The sequence below is a fragment of the Trachypithecus francoisi genome, unplaced genomic scaffold, assembly GCF_009764315.1.
Source record: "Trachypithecus francoisi isolate TF-2019V2 unplaced genomic scaffold, Tfra_2.0 Lachesis_group11, whole genome shotgun sequence".
In the NCBI taxonomy this organism is placed as follows: domain Eukaryota; kingdom Metazoa; phylum Chordata; class Mammalia; order Primates; family Cercopithecidae; genus Trachypithecus; species Trachypithecus francoisi.
In genome coordinates, this window is record NW_022681456.1 from 36,386,274 (window position 1) to 36,409,464 (window position 23,191).

Sequence of the window (23,191 nt, forward strand, 5' to 3'; positions counted from 1 at the left end):
TTCAGCGACAGGCACAAATTAGTTCACTGTTACCATGGTAACAAAGGCACCTCAAAACAGAGGGAACAAAATAAGATTACAATAAAAGGAGGAAAGGATAGTCCAAATTGGCATTCATGAGTCATTGTCCAAGTGTATTCGAGCACCAGCTGGCCACGCTTTGGGAGCTGTTTCAGTAAGCACCCCCTGAGTCAGTCAGTCACCAGGGGAAGCCTCCCACATGAACAAGAATGCTTTTCTCCTGCAAGCGGCAATGGTTCAAAGTTTCTCGAACCTTCTACTCTCCTTTACTTATGCATTTCTGTTATTTGGATTGTCTCCTTTGTTTTTCGTCTCCTCCTGCTCTTCCCCTTCTGAACACATTAGTTACTATGGAAACATTGGTGTGAATGTCAGAAGGCTCAGCTCAGAAATGCTTCATAAAGTCAATTTATAGAATGGTCTGACATTTATCTCATGTTTGGGAAATTTAGAGAATTTGTTATATTCATACCACGGACAGAGGTGGGTGGTAAACACTGTGCTATATGTGGATTTTAAAGTTTGTTTTATATACACTAAGAAAACACTAGGTTTTGTCTTTTAGGAAAAGAATAGCAACAAAAACAGGAGTCTGGTTTGGGATTTGAAATTGGACTCACTTTCCATCAGTTTGAGAAGGATTTCCACTTTCTAAGTTTGTAAGGCTGACAGGAATCTCTTGTGACTAAATAAAGGCCTTTTCAAAAAAATATGGTTAGTTGTGTTTTTTTTTTAAATTTTAACTTGGCAATAAAACAAATGGTATTATCCGTAGTAATATACACAGGGCAGCCGAACACAGAAATGTTAATGTTCATGCTGTAGAAATTCTCACTTTACTAAGGGGAATTTTAGGGTTAGTGTTAGAGTAAAGAATAATAATTACAGCTGACAATGACAGCACATTTACTGTGTCAGGCTCCTAGGTAATTGATGTGTATTAATTCGTGTTCTCTTCATAATAAACTGATGAGGTATGTACTATTGTTGTATTATTTTTACCCATGAGGAAACTGAGGCACAGAGAGGGTAAGTAACGCATCGAAGTAAGCAGTGGAAACAAGAGTCACACCAAGGCATCCCAGTTCCAGAGCCTGTGTGCTTCACCATCGTGCACAATTGCTTCTACATGAAAAAAGTAAATAATGCTACCAACATATCCAGCGAGAGGGCTTTGGTTATCAGTTCTGGACTAAAAAGACAGTCTGGGCATGGGCTTGAAGTATGGCATCTCTGAAGCTATTGCCCAAAACCTTAAGGCACGCCACATGGTAGCTGAAGATACGATGGGTTCCTAACGAATGACGGTTTGATGATGAGTACAGTTTAGCTTCAATTTGGTTTTAGACTCGCAGGCTCTTACATATTTTGTTATATAAAAGAGTAAAAATAGTTTGCTACCATAAGCCGGAAAGCTAGAAACAGCCTAAAATATATTGAACGTAATCCCATTGTATTCCACCAGAAGAATTTTAATTACAAAGAAAATCCAGGGTCAGTCTTCTCCGTTTTTTGCCACCCAGTGTTTCCCATTTCCTCTCACCACAACTCCTGTCTGAGAAAACTCCACCTGCTCAGTCCACCTGCTTGACCTGCCTGGGCCCAGGATGAATTAGGTGGCCCAAGCCTAACCCAATCAGGACCTCACATACTCCTGACCTCAGTGATTGGTTCAAACGTAGTCATGTGACTCTATCACAGCCAATAAAATGCCACAAGGTTTTTGCTGGGAATGTTAAAACAAGAATTAAATTGAGGCAGGTCCCAGTGTAGTGCTATTTACAACTAGTTAATCACAAACAGTTACAGATTGCCTTGTTTCTTCTCCACTCCCACTGCTTCACTTGACTAGCCTAAGAAAAAAAAGAAAAAAAAATTAAAATGAGAAATGAGCTGCTTTAGCCATGTTTGCCACCACAAGGGGTGACCTAAAGCATACAGACAGAGGCCATTCGACGGAGAGACTGAAACCTTGGGAACACAAGGCATGTGAAAGATTAAGAAAACCCCAGCCAAAGGCATCATTGGAGCCCTAAATACAACCGTGTCCAAAATCTGCCTGCTAGACTTTTACATTATTGAGACAGTTAGTCACATCCACTTTTTAAAAATTTAAATCTGAACACATTTGAGCTGATTTACAACAAATAAAGAAAGGCCGAATGGACACAATATGAAGCAAGGCAGACCCTACGTTTTGTTCACCTTGTTCACAAGCCAGCAAACCTTTCCTTATCTGAGATTCCAAAATCCATAATCTTGTGAAAACCAAAAATTTTCTTGCAACTCATTTGATGACAAAACAGACATGACAAGTATAAATATGAGGAATCTTTATTCCACTTAATGTCACTATTCCTATGTTTTGTTGCTGAACAATTAATGTTTCTGATTACAGGATGCTGCACAGACCTTATCAAAAGTGTCATGGTGCTGGCTGAGCACAGTGGTTCACACCTGGAATCCTGCACTTTGGGATGCTGAGGCGAGAGAATTGCCTGAGCCCAGGAGTTCGAGACCAGCCTTAGCAAAATGGTGAGACCCTGTTTCTGCAAAAAATTAAGAAATTAGCCGGGCATAGCAGCACATGTCTGTGATCCCAGCTATTTGGGAGGCTGAGGTGGGAGGATTACTTCAGCCCAAAAGGTCGAGGCTGCAGTGAACTGTGTTTGGACCACGGCACTCCAGCCTGGGTCACACAGGGAGATCCTGTTTCAAAAAAAATAAAATTGTTTAAAAAGTGTCACGCTGTACAAGGTATATAAACTCTTATCTTTAATAAATCCCCAAAAATTATAAATCTGAAGCTGCACAGACTTCAGATAAGACTGTGAACTTCTAGCCACATTATAAATGGAATGAATTAATCTAATAAATAAGCACCTAATCTCTAAATAGGATGAAACCTGAGTTAACTAATGACATTATTGTGAACCACAAGATGAAGGCATCCTTTATACCAAAATCGTATTGAAAGTCAAATTATGCTTGCATGCCAACAGATATACATCAAACCAAACATCAGCTTGATAAATACCAGAACAAAGTGAAAATCCTTAAGTTCAGGACAAAAGCAAAAGGAATCAAATGTCTCAAAGAATAGCATCAAGGAAGAGCTTTGAGAACAGATAATCTGGAAAAAGAAGAGAGCCCATTGCCTGACTCCACACCAAGTTATACCATGCTCTACTATCACTAAATCTAAAATAGAAAAGAATTATGGGCCCAGCATGGTGGTTCACACCTGTAATCCCAGCAATTTTGGAGGCCGAGGCGGGTGGATCACCTGAGGTCAGGAGATTGAAACCAGCCTGGTCAACATGGTGAAAACCCATCCCTAACTAAAAATACCAAAAAACTAACCGGGCATGATGGTGGATGCCTGTAATCCCAGCTACTCAGGAGGTTGAGACAAGAGAATTGCTTGAACCCGGGGAGGCGAAGGTTGAAGTGAGCTGAGACTGTGCCATTGCACTCCATCCTGGGCAACAGAGTGAGACTCCGTCTCAAAAAAAAAAAAAAGAATGATGATGCTGAGTGAATGTGCTTATGACATTAACTAAACCTTGAAATACATATTCCATGTCCATGTGGGATTTATTCTAAGTCCTCCTGAGTTCTCATAAGTATAAAAACGTTATTTACTTTTTATTTCTATCTGCATCCAAGAAAACTATCATGCTAAGTAATATCAAAAAGAGTCCTGGAAATTAATTAAACATTAGGGTCATAACTCATGTGTTATTCAGCATCGAAAACAGTAGCTAGTACATAGTGTGTATTTCATATGTCCTTTATTAACAAATGAAATAAATGCTACATTCTGATACCTTTGCCATCTGACAACATGGACAAATTGTCAATGGGACAACTGACAGAGGGAGGAAAAAAGTCTAAAGAAGGAAAAAGACTCTCAGAGTTGGTGACTCTGTTAACATGGAAAGATCTTTCTGGGTCTCCCATCGTTGCAGAAAAAAAAAAAAAGTTTAGATCAATGATCCCTAAGATGCCTTCTAACCCTATAATCACATAATTTTTTGCATTAAAATCTAAAAGGGTACAGCTGGAAGTCTATGTGACTTACTTAAAACACTGACTAATACAGTATGGCGTAATCCCTAAATTTGGAAAAGACTCTTGAAATTTGAAAGAGAAATGCACACGCACACACAGACATACAGACACACACACACATATAATAGATATCCATCTTATCTATCCACATATATTTATATATTTAAGAAAAAATTTCTTGCATTTAGTATCTTACTACAGCTAAGAAATGGTACAAACCTGATAATTTGTCTGGCTCAAAATGGCCCACACAGTAGTCTGAGAAACACTGAATCCTTATCTTCCTGTTCATGAAACTTCCAGTGATAAACCACCAAGTTTTAAGAGCCCATCCAGCTTTAAGACCTCCTCTCTCTCTAGCCATCCTCAGCACCCTGCCAAATTTTCTACCCCCATGACAGTGCTCCAATGCAACCTCTCTTTTCCATGGAATAGTCCTTAAGGGCCACACCCTACTCCAGGCTTCCAATCTGCCTTGCATATAATTTTTTCCTCCAATCTTCCTTGCACATGATTGCTAAACTGATTTTCCTAAGAAAAAGATTTTCCTCCAATCTTCCTTGCACATAATTGTTATATTGATTTTTCTAAGAAAAAGCTTTGATCCCACCACTTTGTTTCAAAACGTCCAGTAGATGCCCATGACCTCCACATTTTCTTGTTTTCTCTCTGACCTCCCCAGCTGCCCCTTTTCAACGTCCAGTACTGAAGCACTCTCCTCTACCTGCCCTTAAATTGCTAGAATCCCTTAAACCCTGGTCATAGCTGCTCTTCTTATTCTATTCTGTCTCCCTAGGTGACCTCATTACAAGGCCTTCATCAACATCTAGATGCCACTGAATCTCATTATGTATTTTTAAAGTTATGGTAAAGTACACACAAAATTTGCCATGTGAAAGTGAACTATTCACTGTCATTGAGTAAATTCATAGTGTTGTGGGACCATCATGAATATGTAGTTCCAAAATTTTGTCATCATCCCAAATAGAAACCCTGTATCCATTAAGCAGTCACTCCCTATTCCCCCACCCTGCTAACCACTAATCTCCTTTCTGTCTCTGTAGAACTGACTATTCTGGATATTCCAAATACAATGTAAATGGAATAATACAATATATAGCCTTTTGTGTCTTACTTCTTCACTTAGTAGAATGTTTTCAAGATTCATCATGTTGTAGCAGGTATCATCACTTCATCCTTTGTATGACTGGACAATATTCCATTGTATAGATATATCATTTTGTTCATTCATTCATCTGTTGATGGACATTTGGATTGCTTTTACCTTTAAACTATTGTGAATAATGCTGCTATGAATATTAGCATACAAGTTTTTGCTTGAATACCTGTTTTGAATTATTCAGGGTATATACCTAGCAGTAGAATCGCTCAGTTACAATAGCATTTCTATGTTTAACATACTGAGGAACTGCCAAATTGTTCTCTACAGTGGCTGCACCATTATGCATTCCTACAGGCAAAATATGAGGGTTCCAATTTCTTCACATCCTTGCCAACACTTGTTATTTTCTGCTTTTAAATTGTGGTCATTTCAGTGATGTCAATTGTTATCTTGTGGTTTTGATCTGTACTGCCTTAATAGCTAATAATGTTGAGCATCTTTTCATATGTTTGTTAGCCATTTGTATATCTTCTTTGGAAAAAATGTCTTTTTCAATCTTTTGCCCATTTTAAAATTATGTTGACTTTTTGTTGCTGAGTTGTAAGAGTTTTTTATAAATTCTGGATACTAGACCCTTATTAGATATATTATTTGCAAATATTTTCTCCCTTTCTATGGACTACCTTTTCACTCTCTTGATAGTGTCTTTTGATATACATGATTTTAACTTTGACAAAGTTCAAGTTATCATTTTTGTTGTTGTTGTTGTTGTTACTTGTATATTTGGTGTCATATATAATAAACCATTGGCAAATCCAAGGTCATGAAGATTTGCCCCTCTGTTTTCTTCCAAGAGTTTTAAAGTTACAGATTCTAAATTTAGGTCTTTTGAATTCTCACTTTGAGTTCATTTTTGTGTATGACATGAGGTAAGGGTCCAACTACATTTATTTGCATGTTAATATCCACTTGTCCCAATACCATGTGTTAAAGAGACTGCTCTTTTCCCCAGTCAATGGTCTTGGCACCCTTATCACAAATCATGTTACCATTGATGTGTGGGAAATGTCATTTTCGCTCACACAGACTTCTCCTCTGAGCTTAAGACCCACATGTATATAGCAAGCCACTCAACCTTCCCCACAGAAACCCTCCCTTCATCTCCAAACTTTCCGAACATGCCCATGCTTCATTGTTCTTTCTGAGCAACACCGCTCATCTAGTTGTGGAAGCTACAAACATTCCACTCTCCTCCACACTCCATAGCCAATTCCAGTCAACTTCATCTCTATAAATTATCTTGAATCTGCTCAGTTATCTCAAGTTCCTCTGCCCCCCATAGTTCAAGCTACTGTAGTCTAGCCCCTTGCACCATTAACATGATCTCCTAGGTAGAGTCATCTCCCTGGGTCCATTCTGGTGCTCTTTTAATCTATTCTCCAGAGACCTTTCTTTAAACGATAAATTATTTCTCTCTCTTCTCTGTCTTTCTCTCTCTATCTCCCTTTCTCGTATCCTTTCCCCAAGTCTACCTTCCTTAAACTTCTTCAATGTCCTGCCATTACTGTAGGATAAAGACCAAAATGTCAAAAACAGTGTGAAAGGCTCCACAAGACCTGATTCTGACCTTCATCTCTAGCCAGATCATATACCTCTCTTTACACTTCCACTTGGTAGCTCCTACTCAGCCTTCAAGTCTCACCTCAAATGTAACTTACTCAGGTGACCCCTGCTAGATTAGGGCCCTTTGCTAATTATTATTATAGCAAATATAGCATTTATTTGCTATATAATATAGCATTTTCTTTACAGAGCTTTTCACAATTTGAAATTACATATCTGTGGGATTCTTTGGTTTCTATCTGTTCCCCTCTGGATTCAAATCTTCATGAAGTTCACATTTTCTAGCCTGACAAATTCAAGAAGTTTCATGATTTAGCCTTTCTAGTCTTATTCACAGCTCTTCTCTTTCGCATTCTCATCCTCAAATTCTGATAAAACCCTGTAAAATTCTGTCATTGTATTCTATTCATGCTGTTTACCTGTTTCCTCTAACTCTCATTTTTCCTATAATTATATTGTTATCACTCTAGCCCATTCTTATTATTATTATTTTTTTTTTTGAGACGGAGTCTGGCTCTGTCGCCCAGGCTGGAGTGCGGTGGCCGGATCTCAGCTCACTGCAAACTCCGCCTCCCAGGTTCACGCCATTCTCCGGCCTCCGCCTCCCAAGTAGCTGGGACTACAGGCACCCGCCTCGTCGCCCGCCTAGTTTTTTGTATTCTTTAGTAGAGACGGGGTTTCACCGTATTAGCCAGGATGGTCTCGATCTCCTGATCTTGTGATCCGCCCGTCTCAGCCTCCCAAAGTGCTGGGATTACAGGCTTGAGCCACCGCGCCCGGCCCATTCTTATTATTTATTCATTCATTTAAATTTAATTTATGGTGTATCGACTCTGTACCAAGTCCTGTGCTGGTGATATGGGACTGGAGATATGGAACAGAGTAAGCCTTGATTCCTGATACAAAGGAAGCAGGGAATCAGGCGTACAAACAAATAGCTTCAACCTCAGAGAAAAGCTGGTATGAAAATGACTTCTGCAAATGATTATGAGAACAGAGAAGGTAATAGCTATCTCTGTCTGAGAAAGTCAGCAAAGTTCCAGTACAGAATGTGTCATTTTCGCTAGGTCTTGAAAAATGAGTACTAATGGGAAAGGGAAGATGTTCATGCATAAGCATTCATGCAATGATAAGTCATGATGAAACATGTCCCCACACCTGATGTGTGTGGGGAAGAGTAAATGGTCCAAGTTGTCTGGCACAAAGAACCTGGGCAGAGGCAGGAGGTCCAAACAAAATGTCCATGGCATTATCCCTGGACACAACTGATAGGTTCAGTCCCAACTAACTATTCTCTTCCCTCACACTAAAAGGAAATGTGTAACTTCATAATCAAATGTTAATGTATTATAAGATAAAACAAGGGGAGTGTCTTGTAAAGTAAAACTCTGGCTGGATAGATCCTAGGATAGCCCCTCTGAATTCTGCTCCCTATGTTCATGCCCTCCCTTGATTTTGGGTGAAACCTGTGACTTACTCTTAGCCAAAACAACATGACAAAGGAGAAGGAATTTTGCTCTATAATTACTGTCATAAATCAGTTGCTTTTGACTTATTAAAAGGGAGATTATCCTGGATGTAGGGATTGATTTATTCAGGTGTAAGTCTTCAAAAGAGAAACTAGACCCTCCCAAAAGCAAGAAACTCTCCTTACAAGGTTGATAGTGTAGCCAGCCATGTTGGAGAAGCTCAAATGTCAAAAACTTCAACCAGCCTCCAGCTGACAGCCAGCAAAACTCCAGGACCCTCAGTCATGCAGCCACAAGGAAATGAATTCTGCCAACAACCTGAATGACCTCAGAAATTAATTTCTCCCCAGTCAAGCATCCAGATGAGAATGCAGCCCTGGCCAACACCTTAACTGTGGCCCTGTGAGACCCTGAGTAAATCATTGAGCCATCCCAGACTCTTGATCTAGAGAAACTGTGTGATAATCTATGTGAGTTGTTTGAAGATTCTAAGTTTTGCCTGATTCATTATGCAAAAATAAAACATGAATACAGACTCTATGTTAAATAAGATGTTTTTACTGTTGTGTTGTCATGTGTTTTTTACATTTTGTCAAAATGGCTTAAATAACTAACCCTTTAGATAGTTAACTGACAGAATACACTAGTTAGAACAAAATTTAAATGTGTTTCTAGCCAACTCCCAGATAATGTAGTGACAATATAATACTTCACCTTGATGTGCTTTACTTTACATTAGGATGTGTAACTTTTGGTATTGTTGTTCAGACTCATTCTTAGCAGGATTTTTTCTTTTTGTTGTTGTTGGATTTTAATGAACCAGTTGCTCTCAGATAAAGAAAAAAACAAATCAGAAACATAGCAGCTTTAGGGATCAAAACACAGCCATAACGACACAAATAGGAGAGCACATTTACTGCACAACACACGATAGCACATAAAATAGTCAACAGCCTGTTTTTATCTCAGTGTGGTCCTTGCCTTTGCAATTTGAGTCGGTATCTTCCCATATGAATAATTTTATAATAGGGAGTTGATGACCCAGTATCAAAGAAATCATTGCTATGACTGATATGATTAATTTATATATAATAAGAGCAAAGAAGGGATTCAGAACCTCTATGATAATTTTAAATGAAAATATTATGTTTCAGGTTATATTGCTCATCTTGATTACAAAATAAACTCACAAGTAGATAACAAACACATATTCTACATGTGTTTATTTTATAACATTATAAGTTTGTAACATTCCTTATAACTTTATGACATTCTTTTCATCTTTCATAACGTTGTAACATTCTTTTCAACTAATACTCTAGACTTGATAAACATTTATTAAGATAATTTTGTTAAGAAGCTTATACTCCCTGTACAAAAACCTGGCAAGGGCAATTTGTAACCTAGATTGTTTATGAAAAATAGCATTGGAACTCTGAAATAAAGTACCAGAGAAAAAGAGGCAACAGTAGAAAAGAAGGCTAATCCTCTCCAACCATGTTATAGTTTAACCCCCAAACTAAAAGATGAGTCAGTAGTCAAAAATAAGTCATAGAAACTCACATCCATAGGTTCATAAAGGAGAGGACAGCTCGATAGATTTTGGAAGCTGTTATTCCTGTACATATCTTTAATGCTTAAAACTCTGAAAACTAGAGCTAGTGGGAAAGTTATTAAGCATAAAAGTGACTTCTCAAACCAATAGACCACCTGATGTTTAACAGGTAGCTTTTAGATGCATTTCCGTTTATTTACTACATTTATCCACTATATTTAATCAAGGTCTGCTTATTTTACCTTCTAAACATTTGCTCCATTCTTTTGCTGGTTCAGGCCCATTTCCTACCTAGACTATCAAACTGTCTCCTCCCTGCCCTTGGTTTAATTCCTTTCAAATCCATTCTCCTCACTGTGGTCAGAATTATTTTTCTAAATTTGATCATGTTACAACCTGCTTAACCTTAGCTTGGTTCCTGTTTGTCCTCAGAAAGGAACCCTAGTGCCTTGGCCTGCACCAGAGACTGCTGGTGATCTGACCTGGTTCATCTCTGCAACCTATATCCTGCCCTCCTGGCTCTTGCAGATCCTGTGCATGACATCTCCAGCCTCCTCTCTGGAAATAGCAGCCTCCTTCCTCTCCCTCTTCACTAGGCCTGTTTCTTCTCATCTCTAATCCCCAGCTCAGCTCTTTTACCTTCTATTTTACCTCCTGCTACCTCTATAAAGCCTTCTCAGATATCACTCTGCCTTTTCAGGTTGCATGTAATATCCCTCTCTGCTGCCTGCATGATGCCCTGTGTGTATATTCATTCCCTGCTCCCGGCACGTTTTTATTGTATTGATATATCTGTCTTCTGTAATCAATGAGCATGCTTTTTGGTATGATCCTGTGTTTAGCACATAGGCGGTGACTACTGTTCACTAAATGAATAAATGAATGATGAAAAATGAAGGTGAGGGAACAAAAGAGAACACTGTCAACTGAAACACGGCTACTGAAGCATAGGTTGAAACAGAATCTCCTGCAGGCATTGCCCAAACCAGGAGAAAATGCTTTTGAATATTACCTACCACTAATCTTGAGAGAAACTCCAACAAAGCCAACCTTACAAATCTCAGATATACTACTCACCTACCAAAATCATTTTATACCCGTACTCAGAGGATATGCTATTCTCCTTTCAAACTTAAAATACAAAATGAGTGTCAGCTACGTTTACCTAACAAAGCTGAAGATGGTGGCCCTACTTAAGAATCTACATTATCTTCTAACAAGAAGAGTGAGGATAGAGATAGCTGCTCACCTCATGCTGTAATGTACAAGCAAATGTGCCTCTGCTTAGTAGATAAAGTCTAAACTTACCCATGTCATACAAAACTCGTTCTGATCTGCTCACACCTATATCCCCAGTCTTCTTTTTCACAGGGTCCTTTGTGTGGCAGATGTTCCAGCAATTTTCTACTATTAAATTTAGACAACTTTGTTCTTTGCCAACTTTGTAAAAGAGAGTTCAATCACTACAGTAATATTTAGACATTCTGATATTCTTCAGCCTCATTTTGGCAGATAAAGATTTAGTGTGATGATCATTTTTAAAATGAGAAATAAAATGTTTTCTCATTTTACTAGTATTCAAAAAATAGAGTAGGTGTCTTTTGACATAAGATGTACTTCAAATAAATTTTGAAAAGTTCAATTTGTCTGAATGCAAAGTGAAGCATAATTGATTTTTGACATTTTAATTTTAAGTGTGCTGGTTGTCAGATTTCACTTGAATATATCTACACATCACAATATCTACACATCAAGGGCATGTCAACTATCTTCAAATATTGTCATTTTTCTATGTTCATAATTTATTCTACTACTATAAATGCTATTATTTGGTGTGTAAAGAAGGAAAGATTATGATTAATCAAATTTCAGTTTTATCAGGAATACCGTATACACTACACAGAAATCAATAATTTACAACAATCTTTACATGTGTTTAACATTATTCAATAATTGATAACATTTGATCTATATGAGATAATATTGCACCTCAGCAGAGGTCAAAGCATCATGCTAGACATTGTATATAGAGAGAGAATTCAGAGACAGCCCCTGTCCAGTGAGACAAACCACCCTGATCCTATAAGAACTGTAATAATGGTAGAAAATAAATGTTTGGGTACAAAGAAGAGAACATGATTACCTTTAGGTCAAGGAAAAATATCACAAAAAAGGTGACATGTAAGAAGCGTCCTGAAGGATTTGTAGAGTTTTTCAGGCAGAGAAAATAGTGAAGGTGATGGTTCGGAGACACGAACAAGGATGACATTCTCTGGAACCTGAGACTGGAATATGAGAGTGCAGCGTATGTGGAATAGTAAGAGATACATTTTCAAGGAAGGATCAGGAGGCCATGCCAAGGACCATGGATCTTTCTTGTAGACAATCACATTTGCATTTGAAGAAGACAACTCTAGTAGAGTGTACACAACAGACACAAAGGTAAAGGGGAAAATAGGAAATCTAGTTGGGAGACTCTTGGAAAAATCTCAGTAAGATATGATGAAGCTCTAAACGACAACAGCTGGGATAGAGATGAGTCAAGAAGTTTACCTCTTTCTGCATAATAAAAAGGCTAAAAAAAATCTCAGTGACATATAATGGTATGTTTATTCTTAGCTGGACTGCACTGGCTGGGTTTGGCTTAGCACCTTAGCCACGGCATCTCTGTTTCACATGTTTCTCATCTTCTTTGTGGGACTAGCAGCTAGCCAAGGGAGCTTTGTGTGTTTATGTGTGCTCTTTTAATGTCCATGTCAGACGTACAAGAGAGCAGGTGAAACATACAAGACCTCTTCAGTTCTAGGCTTGGAACTGGCACACCATCATTTTTCCTTTATTGGCCAAAGGAAGCCACATGACCAAACTTAAAGTCACAGAGTGAAGAAAATATACTCCACCTCTTTAGTAGTAGAAACAATAAAGTCAAATGGCAAAGGACAGGAATAGGGTAAGAATGAAGGATTGGAGATAAAAATGTGACATAATACAGTCTGCCCCATAGGGAATGACTATTCCGGTTCCTCCCAAATGCAATATATGCCCACTCCCATCCATCAATTCTCAAAAGTCACACCTAATCACAGCAGTAGGCTCCAAGTTTAGGATCTTCTGGTCTATAATCTTCATTAGGTCCAGAGGTCTCTTATCTTAATGAGAATGATTGCTGGCAGTTCTTTATAGCAGCATGAGAATGGACTCATACAAGACACAGAACAATGGAATATTTTTCAAAGTAATGAAAATAAATGATCTATGAATCTATATCCAGTGAAATCATTATTTTAGAATTAATTTAAAATAAAGACACTTTCAGATAAAAGCAGTGCATTTACCATCAATAAATCTATATTAAAAGCAAAAGAAAAATGTCCTGATGGAGGCTCAGGCATCTATGAAGAAATAACAACCTCCACAAAGGGTAAATCTGTGTTCAAATCTAAAGGAATATTGACTGTATACAACAAAAATAATGGGTAGCAGGGTACGATATATAGAATTAAAGTACTTGACAACACTAATATAAGTCAGAGACATATGGTTAATATTAAGGTTTTTAAAAGTCCTTGAATTGCCCAATAAAAGAAATATACCATTTATATTAGACTTTAAAAGTTAGATACACAATTAATAGAGAAGTTTATATCTAAACCTTAAAAAGTTTGCATTTATAAATAATATATATAGTATAAACAAGATATATAAAACTATAAACTTCTTATGCAAGCATACATATAGAATATATATATTCTCTTAACAGTAGGGAACAGAAAATAAAAAAATAATTTTTTTAAAAAGGAAAAGAAAAGAGAACAAGAATAGGTAGCATAAGAATTTTTGCTACTAAGAAGAATGAAGTTGCTTGCAGCAGACCAATGCTATGGAGAACTAGAGAAGTTGATTTTTCAAAAAATCAACGGTTTAAAGGCATTAGATTGATCCATAACCAACAAAGATTAAAGGAGATATGATTCTTGAGAAAATCATGAAGAACTAATAATGATCTACAGCTACTTTTTCCCTGGGAAATTTTCAATTCTAGGCATGGAAGAGAAGCTGAGAATCCTAGTTTTGCCTAAATAACAGAGACACCAGCAAAGCTTTTATCATTTCTCAGGAACAGAGACAAAATTGAAGACTTGAGGAACCTCATACACATGGCTGGTTTTTCCTCAAGACAGTTCCTGAATTTTGAAGCTAAAGCCTGGATGGAATAATGTTTTTCAAAGTAATAAAATCTTCTGCAGTTAATGATGTTGAAAAGATGAAGATTAGAGTTTAAGACCCACCAGTAGAGGGATCCCAGAGAAAAAATTGAGTTTTTAGTTGACATCCTTGGAGAGTTATATAGAAACAAGGTGAACTAGAGGTAGAAGGAGCCCCACCAAAACCAAAATTCAGCCTTGGCTCACCTAGAACAAAGGGAAAATCCACTCTTGAGAAGGATAAATCATCTCTAGCCTCTAAGTTTATTATGAGTACTGCATCTTTGTTTCTAATAACATAACCTTGATAGCATACTTGATAAGGATATTCCAAAAAAAGATTAATCTCTTTCATAAACATAGATGACATAATCTGAAAAACAGCAAAGCAAATCCAAGATAATGAGGATTATTCAAAGAGTGTAAGGATGATATAACATTCAAAAATCAATATAAGTCACATTAATAAATTTAATATCATATGTAAAAGCATATGATAAAACTCAGCACCCACTCATTATTTAAAAAAAAACAAAACACCAAAAACCTCTTAGTGAACTAAAAATACAAGAAAACCGAATATTCCGTGTCTTTCTTCTATCAATTACTTAGATGTATTAAAATTTTCCACAAAAATTGTGAAATTTGTCCTTTTTTCATGGCTATAAAATCTGCTTGGCCGGGCGCGGTGGCTCAAGCCTGTAATCCCAGCACTTTGGGAGGCCGAGACGGGCGGATCACGAGGTCAGGAGATCGAGACCATCCTGGCGAACACTGTGAAACCCCGTCTCTACTAAAAAAAATACAAAAAAACTAGCCGGGCGACGTGGCGGGCGCCTGTAGTCCCAGCTACTCGGGAGGCTGAGGCAGGAGAATGGCGTAAACCCGGGAGGCGGAGCTTGCAGTGAGCTGAGATCCGGCCACTGCACTCCAGCCTGGGCGACAGAGCGAGACTCCGCCTCAAAAAAAAAAAAAAAAAAAAAAAAAAAAAAAATCTGCTTTACGTATTTCAAGGCTATGTTATTAAGTGCATGAAACATTAGAATTTTTGTGTCTTCCAGGTGAATTTAACCTTACAGCATTATGAAATATCTTCTTTATCTCCAGTAATACTGCTTGCCTTAAAATTAGTTTTCTATTAGTGCCAGCTTTTTGCTAGTTTTTGCATGGTATACCTTTTCCCATTATTTTAATTACTTCTTTCTGTAGCCTAATATTTGAAAATATGTCTCATAGTTAGCGCTTAGCTTGGTTTTGTTTTTTATCTAGTCTGTTGACCTTTCTCTTTTATTTATTTTTTGAGACGGAGTCTTGCCCTGTTGCCTGGGCTGGAGTGCAGTGGCACTATCTGGGCTCACTGCAAGCTCCGCCTCCTGGGTTCAAGTGATTCTCCTGCCTCAGCCTCCTTAGTAGCTGGGATTACAGGCACACATCACCACACCCGGCTTATTTTTGTATTTTTAGTAGAGATGGGGTTTCCCTGTGTTGACCAGGCTGGTCTCAAACTCCTGACCTCAGGTGATCCACCCGCCTCGGCCTCCCAAAGTGCTGAGATTACAGGCGTGAGCCACTGCGCCCGGCCTTGATCTTTCTCTTTTAATTGGAGTGCATTTTATTTACATGTAATGTGATTACTAATGTACTAGATTTAAGTAAAGTACCTTACCACTGTTTCCTATTTATACAACCTATTATTTTGTTTTGTTTTGTTTTTTGAGACGGAGTTTTGCTCTTGTTGCCCAAGCTGGAGTGCAATGGCACGATCTCGGCTCACTGCAACCTCTACCTCCCAAATTCAAGCAATTCTCCTACTTCAGCCTCCCTAGTAGCTGGGACTACAGGCAAGCGCCACCATGCCCGGCTACTTTTTTTGTACTTTTAGCAGAAACTGGGTTTCACCATGTTGACCAGGATGATCTCGATGTCCTTACCTCATGATCTTCTGCCTCAGCCTTCCAAAGTGCTGGGATTACAGGTGTGAGCCACATGCCTGGCCCCTATATCTTTTGTTATTAAAATATTTTTATTTTTATTGCCTGTGCTTTTGATGTCATATCTAAAGAATCATTGTCAAATCCAATGGCCCAAGGTTTATCCTCAATATTTTATCCTGGGAATTTAATAGTTTTCTGTCTTACATTTTGGCCTTTAATCCATTTTAATTTTTGTATATGGTGTAAGGTAAAGGTCCAGCTTCTTTGTTTTGCATGTGAATATTCAGTTTTCTCAACACCATTTGTTGAAGAAACTGTCATCTTCCCATTTTGTAGTCTTGGGACTACCTTTTTCCATATATGCAAGAGTTTATTTCTTGGCTCTCTGCTCTGTTCTACTGGTTTATATATATTTATGCCAGAAACACTAAATACTGTTGCACTGTAGTATGTTCGAAATCAAGAAGTGTAATACCTCCAACTTTGTTCCATTTTTAAGAATTTGTTTTTTTTTTTTCTATTCAAACCCTTGAGATTGCCTATGAATTTTAGGGTACTTTTTTCTATTTCTGCAAAAAGTTCCATTGGGATTTTCATAGGAATTGTGTCAAATCTGTACATTTCTTTGGGTAGTATGGACATTTTAACATTTACTAAGTCTTAAATCTGTGAGCACTGTATGTCTTTCCATTTATTTCTATACTCTTTGATTTCTTTTAGCAATGTTTCGTATACAAGTATACAAGTCTTTTGCCTCCTTGGTTAATTTATTCCTAAGTATTTTATCCCTTTTCATGCTACATAAATGCAATTGTTTTCTTAATTTCCTTTGGGGATTGGTTGTTGGTGGTGTGTAGAAAAGCAACTGATATATGCATGGTGATTTTATATCCTACAGTTTTGCTGGAATTGTTTATTAGTAATATTTTTTTTTTTGCGTGAGGTCCTTAGGGTTTTGTACATATAAGACCATGTCATCTCTGAAGAGAGATAATTTTACTTCTTTTTCCATTTGGATGCCTTTTGTGTCTTTTTCTTGTCTAATTGCCCTGGCTAGAACTTTCATACTATGTTGAATAGTAATGGTGAGAGTGGGTATTCTTGCCTTGTTTCTGATTTAAAGAAAAATCTTTCCATCTTTCATCAATGAGTATAATGTTAGTTATGGACTTTTCATGGATGGTTTTCATTATGTTGAGGTAGTCTCCTTCTATTCCTAGTTTGTAGGGTATTTTTATTATGAAGATGTTGGATTTTGTCTAAAGTGTCTTCTGTATCAGTTGAGGTGAACACAATTTTGTTCTTCATTTTATGTGGCACATTGATTTTTGTATGTTGAACCATCCTTGTGTCACGTATAAATTACACTTGATCATGATATGTGACGCTTTTAATGCACTGCTGAATTTGGCTTGCTACTATCTTTTAAAATTTGGCTTGCTATTATTTTGTTTAGTATTTTTGCATCAACATTAATCAGGGAGGTTGGTCTCTAGTTTTCTTGTCTTTGATTGGGATATCAGTTTAATTCTAGCTTCATTGAATAAGTTTAGAAGTATTCCCTATTTTTTATTCTTTTAGAAGAGTTTTAGTAGAAGCAATGCTAACTCTTCTTTAAATGTTTAGAAGAATTATCCATTGAATTCATCTAGTCTTGGATTTTCCTTTGTGGAAAGGTTTTTGATGACTGCTTTAATCTTCTCACAAGTTTTACAGATCTATTCAAATTTTCTGTTTCTTTATGAGTCAGTCTTGGTAGATTTTATGTTTCTAGGAATTCATTTTTTCTAGGTTATTCAATTTATTGGTGAATAAAACCCAACTCTTGGTTTCATTGATTTTTTCTATTTGATATGACATTTATCTCTGACCTAGTCTTTCTTTTCTTCAGCTAAATCTGGGTTTGGTATGCTCTTGTTTTTCTAGTTCCTTGGGTTATAAGATTAGGTTATTGATTTGAGATTTTTTTTTAACATAAGCATCTACCACTATAAATTTCCCTCTTAGAACTGCTTTGCTGCATCCCGTAAGTTTTGGTATGCTGTGTTTTCATTTTGATTTGTCTCCAGATATGTCTTTTTACATTCCCTTGTCATTTTTTCTTTGACCCATTGATTGTTTAAAAATACGTTCTTCAGTTTTTATATACATATATATATATATTTCTTTCCTTCTGCTATGGATTTCTGGTTTTATTTCACTGTGGTCAGAGAAGATACTTTGTACGATTTCAGTCTTCTTAAGTGTATTAAGACTTATTATGTGATCTATCTTGGAGAGTGTTTCATGTGCACTAGAAAAAAGTATGTATTCTTCTGTTGTTAGGTGGAGTGTCCTGTATTTATCTGTCATGTCCAATTGGTCTATAGTGTGTTAAAGTCCTGTTCCTTTATTGATCTTTTGTCTGATTGTTCTATTCATAACTAAAAGTGAAGGATTAAAGTTCCCTGGTCTTGTTTTTTGTTGTTGTTGTTGTTTTGGTTTTTCCATTTTGTTTTGTTTTGTTTTTGTCTAATTTCCCCTCCAGTTCTATCAATGTTTGCTTCATATATTTGGGTGTTCCAATGTTAGGTGCATATATACTTATAATTGTTATATCATTTGGGTGAATTTAACCTTTTATTATTATATAATGTCGTTTTTATCTCTTGTTACAGTTTTTGCCTTAAAGTCTGTTTTGTCTGATGTAAGTATGGCTGTCCCTGCTCTCCTTTAGATTCCCATTTGCATGGAATATCTTTTCACTCTTTCACTTTTGGTCTGCATGTTCTTAGATCTAAAAGGAGCCCCTTATAGACAGTATAAAGATCTTGTTCATGCATTCAACCAAACTATGGTTTTGGGGTTTTTTGTTTGTTTGGGGGTGCTTTTTCTTGAGAGAGGGGAGTCTCCCTATGTCACCCAGGCTGGTGTGTAGTGGTTATTCATAGGCAAGATCATGGCACACTGTAGCCTTGAACTCTTGGGCTCAAGTGATCCTCCTGCTTCAGCCTCCCAAGTAATTGCAAACTATTTCTTTTAACTGATACATTTGATCCATTTACATTTAAAGTAACTATTAACAGAAGGCTTACAATTGCTATTTTGTTAATTATTATTACAATTGTTACATAAAACATCTTAAAGTTATAAAAATTTATTTTAACCTGATAACTTCAATCATCTATAAAAACTCTATATCTCTGCATCCCCTTTTATGTTATTGATGACACAAATTTCCTTTTATATTGCAAATTTGATAACATTAATTTATGATTACTTTTCTTTTTAAATTTAATTTTCTTGTGATAAAACATTTAACATGTGATCTACCCTATTAACAGATTTTTAAGTATATAATACATTATTGTTTACTATAGGTACAATGTTGTACAGCAGATCTCTAGAGCTTATCATCCTGCTTAACTAAAACTTTATAACAATTTTTATGCTTTTTAAAAAAGATGTTATGCCAGATTTAAGTGATTTACATACCCATATTACTACACTACAGAATTCTATATATACCTATGTATTTACCTATACCAGGAAGTTTTAATTCTCATATGGTTTTGTGTTGCTGTTTATCGTCCTTTGCTTCAACTTGTCAGACTCTCTTCAGCATTGCTTTTTGGGAAGGTCTAGTGATGATGAACTCCCTCAGTATTGATTAACTTTTTATCTGGGAAAGTCTTAGTTTCTCCTTTGTTTTTGAGGGACAGTTTTTCCAAATGTAGTATTCTTCATGGCAGGGTTTTGTTTTTTTGTTTTTTCCTCCAGTGCTTTTAATATATCATCCCACTCCCTTCTAGCCTGCAAGGTTTCTGCTGAGAAATCCACGATAATCTAATAGGAGCTCACTTACATGTAAAGAGTTACTTTTCTCCTTCTGCTTTCAAGATTGTGACTTTTAAAAATCTGATTATAATGTGCCTTGGTGTAAGTCTCTTTAGATTTATCCTAGTTGGAGTTCTTTGAGCTTCTTGAATTTGTATGTTCATTTCTCTCCTCAGATCTGGGAAATTTTCAACCATTATTTCTTCAAATAGCTTCTCTGCCACTTTCGCTCTCTCCTGGGACTTCTATAATGCATTTTTTTTTTCACTTTATGATATCCCATATGTACCTTAAGCTCTCTTCCACTTTTCTTCATTCTTTTTTTTTCTGCTCCTCTGCCTCAGTAATTTCAAAAGTTTGCCTTCAAGTTTACTGATCCTTTCTTCTGCCTGATTAAGTCTGCTGTCGAATCCCAGGAGTGAATTTTTCAATTTGGTTATTGTATTCTCCATTTACACAATGTGTTTGGTTTTTCTTCATCATTTTTCTGTATTGCTATTCTCATTTTCTTTATGCATTGTTTTCCTAATTCTGTTTAGTTGTTTAACCATGTTCTAATTCATTGAGCATCCTTATGATTATAATTTTGAATTCTTTTCCTGGCAATTAATATCACTGTTTTAAGGAGTCAATGCCTGAAGATTTAATTTGATCTTTTAAATGTGCCATGTTTTCATTTCTTTGTGTCATTACTTTTTGTTGGGATTTTTGGCATCTGAAGAATCAGTCAACTTTCCCAGACTGCTTTCACACAGGATAGGCTTTCTCCACTCATTCCATATAGGGATTCTGAAGATCTCCCAAGCCTTTCTGGATATTGGTCCTCTCTGGGTTTGTGTATGTTATCTCCTAGTTGAAGAGGGTTGCTTGTTTCTTCTTCAAAGTTCACTCTGGATCTGCTTACTGCAGCTTCTTGAATGCCATAGTGAGCCATGACACTGGAGCTTCATCTAGAGTATCTCTTCGGTAATGCATACTCCTGTGCATTTTGATAGTCTGTTTTCAGAGCTTCAGTATGAGGACTGGTTCTTGTCAGTACTTGGATTTGGGCAAGACAGAAACCAGTCCTTGGGCAGCCACCCTAAAGATCAGAATACTGGACATACCTGCTACTAATTTCCCTCCCAGGGAGAAGATGGGAGTTGAGAGCTTCCTCTCCATCACACAGTACCATGCTGGAAGAAGGGGCTCTGTTGACAGTGTCGCCAATTTATTTTTCTACTGGGCTTTGATGTGCTTGGCTTCATGCTCCCCTGGGTTGCAGGAATATTTTAACTGGTTCTTGGATTTTTCACAGAGGCATTTGGCCTCTTTACTATTGTTAAATCCATATGTGTATGAAAAGGAGAATTTGGTACTTCCTATTCTGCCATCTGGCTAACATCACTCCAACTCTTGCTTTTTTAAACCCTCCAAAAATCACAAACACAAGCCACAATCTTATAACAAGCCTCTCCGGAGTTCATCTCACTGAGATGCCCCATGGTTACTCTTGATGTGTGTTCTCCATAATTTTGACTACAGGCATGTGTCTGGTGGTCTTTGACTTTTATATTTTATTAAAAAGATAGATATAAAATGTTTAAGGCCACTAGCTTGAAGGATATTCAAGCAATCTGATTCTATAAGATACTGAAATTTCTGATGTTTAAAAGTAAGAAAGAGAACATGTTAAGAAATCAGTAACTTGGGAGGAGGGAGTTGAGGCACTCCTCATGAAGAAAGACAAAAAAAAGACATTAAATAGAGAATAATACCAGATAATTCCAGCATATCTGGCAAATCACATTATTCTGGCAATATTAAAACAGAGAAAACAATAGGAGACTGAGGCAAAAATTCAAGTAAGAGATACAATAGGTCCTTAACCAAGGTAATACATTTGTGAAAAGGAAGAGACTTGTTTCCTGAACAGAAATGCTATTAATTACCTTATCTAGCCTACAGGACATTATTCTGGCACCTTAATATTAAGGTAGAGCATTTCTACCTTCAAAACTTTAATCAATATGTTGCATAACCCTCATTAAGTACTAAATTACATGTGAATTACTACTGCAGAAAGTCTCCAAAAAGAGAATGAATTATTCTTAACTTGGCTGTATATTTGTACTTGTGTTTAGATCATAAAGAGGCATAGATTTCAATTTACATTAATTCTTCACATAAATGTAAAATTTATGGAAAAGTGGCAGGGTAAATACACCATTAAATTTATCAACACATTTACACAAGCAATCAATTTTGGCCTATCTTTACCTTTTTATTAAACTTTGTTTCAAGAATCAGACATTTTATGACTTTTATGATTCCAAGGTCAAATTAAAAACAGTCTGCCTAATGTATTGATCAGTACTTTCAATTTAAAAAAATTGCATCTGAATTTGGTAACTTCATCAAACAGAATAAAATATAGTTTGATAGACTACTGGGAGAAGTATATGCAGGTATCATTCAGATGACATCAGGAGATAAAATAGACAATAATGCTTGAATTTGTATAACTTTTTGAAGTATTCTCATTTCATGCATCATTGAAGTCTGTAATGACAGTGATGGACAGTAATTAACAGATAAACCCACGCTTCCCTAATGTTACCACCACTCTTCCCCCACCCTACCACCAAATGCCCAGTTTATAAATGCTTGGGAAGTTTTTGCACCACGAAATGTAAAGTAAATTAGGTAGTTGTTAGTGAGAGTGCTACAGCGCTATTATTTGCAAAGGATCTTTCCTTCTAAAAAAATCTAGTTTTTTATTTCTAGTTTTTAGATCTTGTAAATTTTATGAATAACAAATATGTGAATTTTCATGTTCAAAATTTCATGTTTCATTGGTCTAGATAATTTCAGATACCTTCCTCAGCATATCTGTTAGAAATGGAAATAATATTTACTAACATGTAAACAATTTATTTAAATAAATGATCAAAATATAATCAATAATATCATAGGTGCTTAAGCTTTTTAGTCATTTTTAAGTTGTCGAAACTGTTCTTCAATCTCAAAGGAAGGTCTGGTCCAAAGTCTTTTTTTTTTTTTTTTTTTTGCTTGAAATATGTTTTGAATGGTAAAACTCCACAATTTACTGGATAACAAAACTTAATGATCTCCACTAAATAATACTCCTATCTTCCTAACAAATGTCATTATCTACAGTGCCAGGCATTCAATAAATATGAAAAATAAACTTTAGTAAGAGCACTAACATAGTTTCTTGCCTTTATTTCTCTGACAGTGTCTTTAGATCACACCTAGATTTTACCTTTTGAGAAAATACTGCCTTTAGACATGTAAAACTATATTTGATTGCTTTTCCTCTTTAATAATTATGTGATCAAAGAAATTTGCTTATTTATAAATATCAAGCA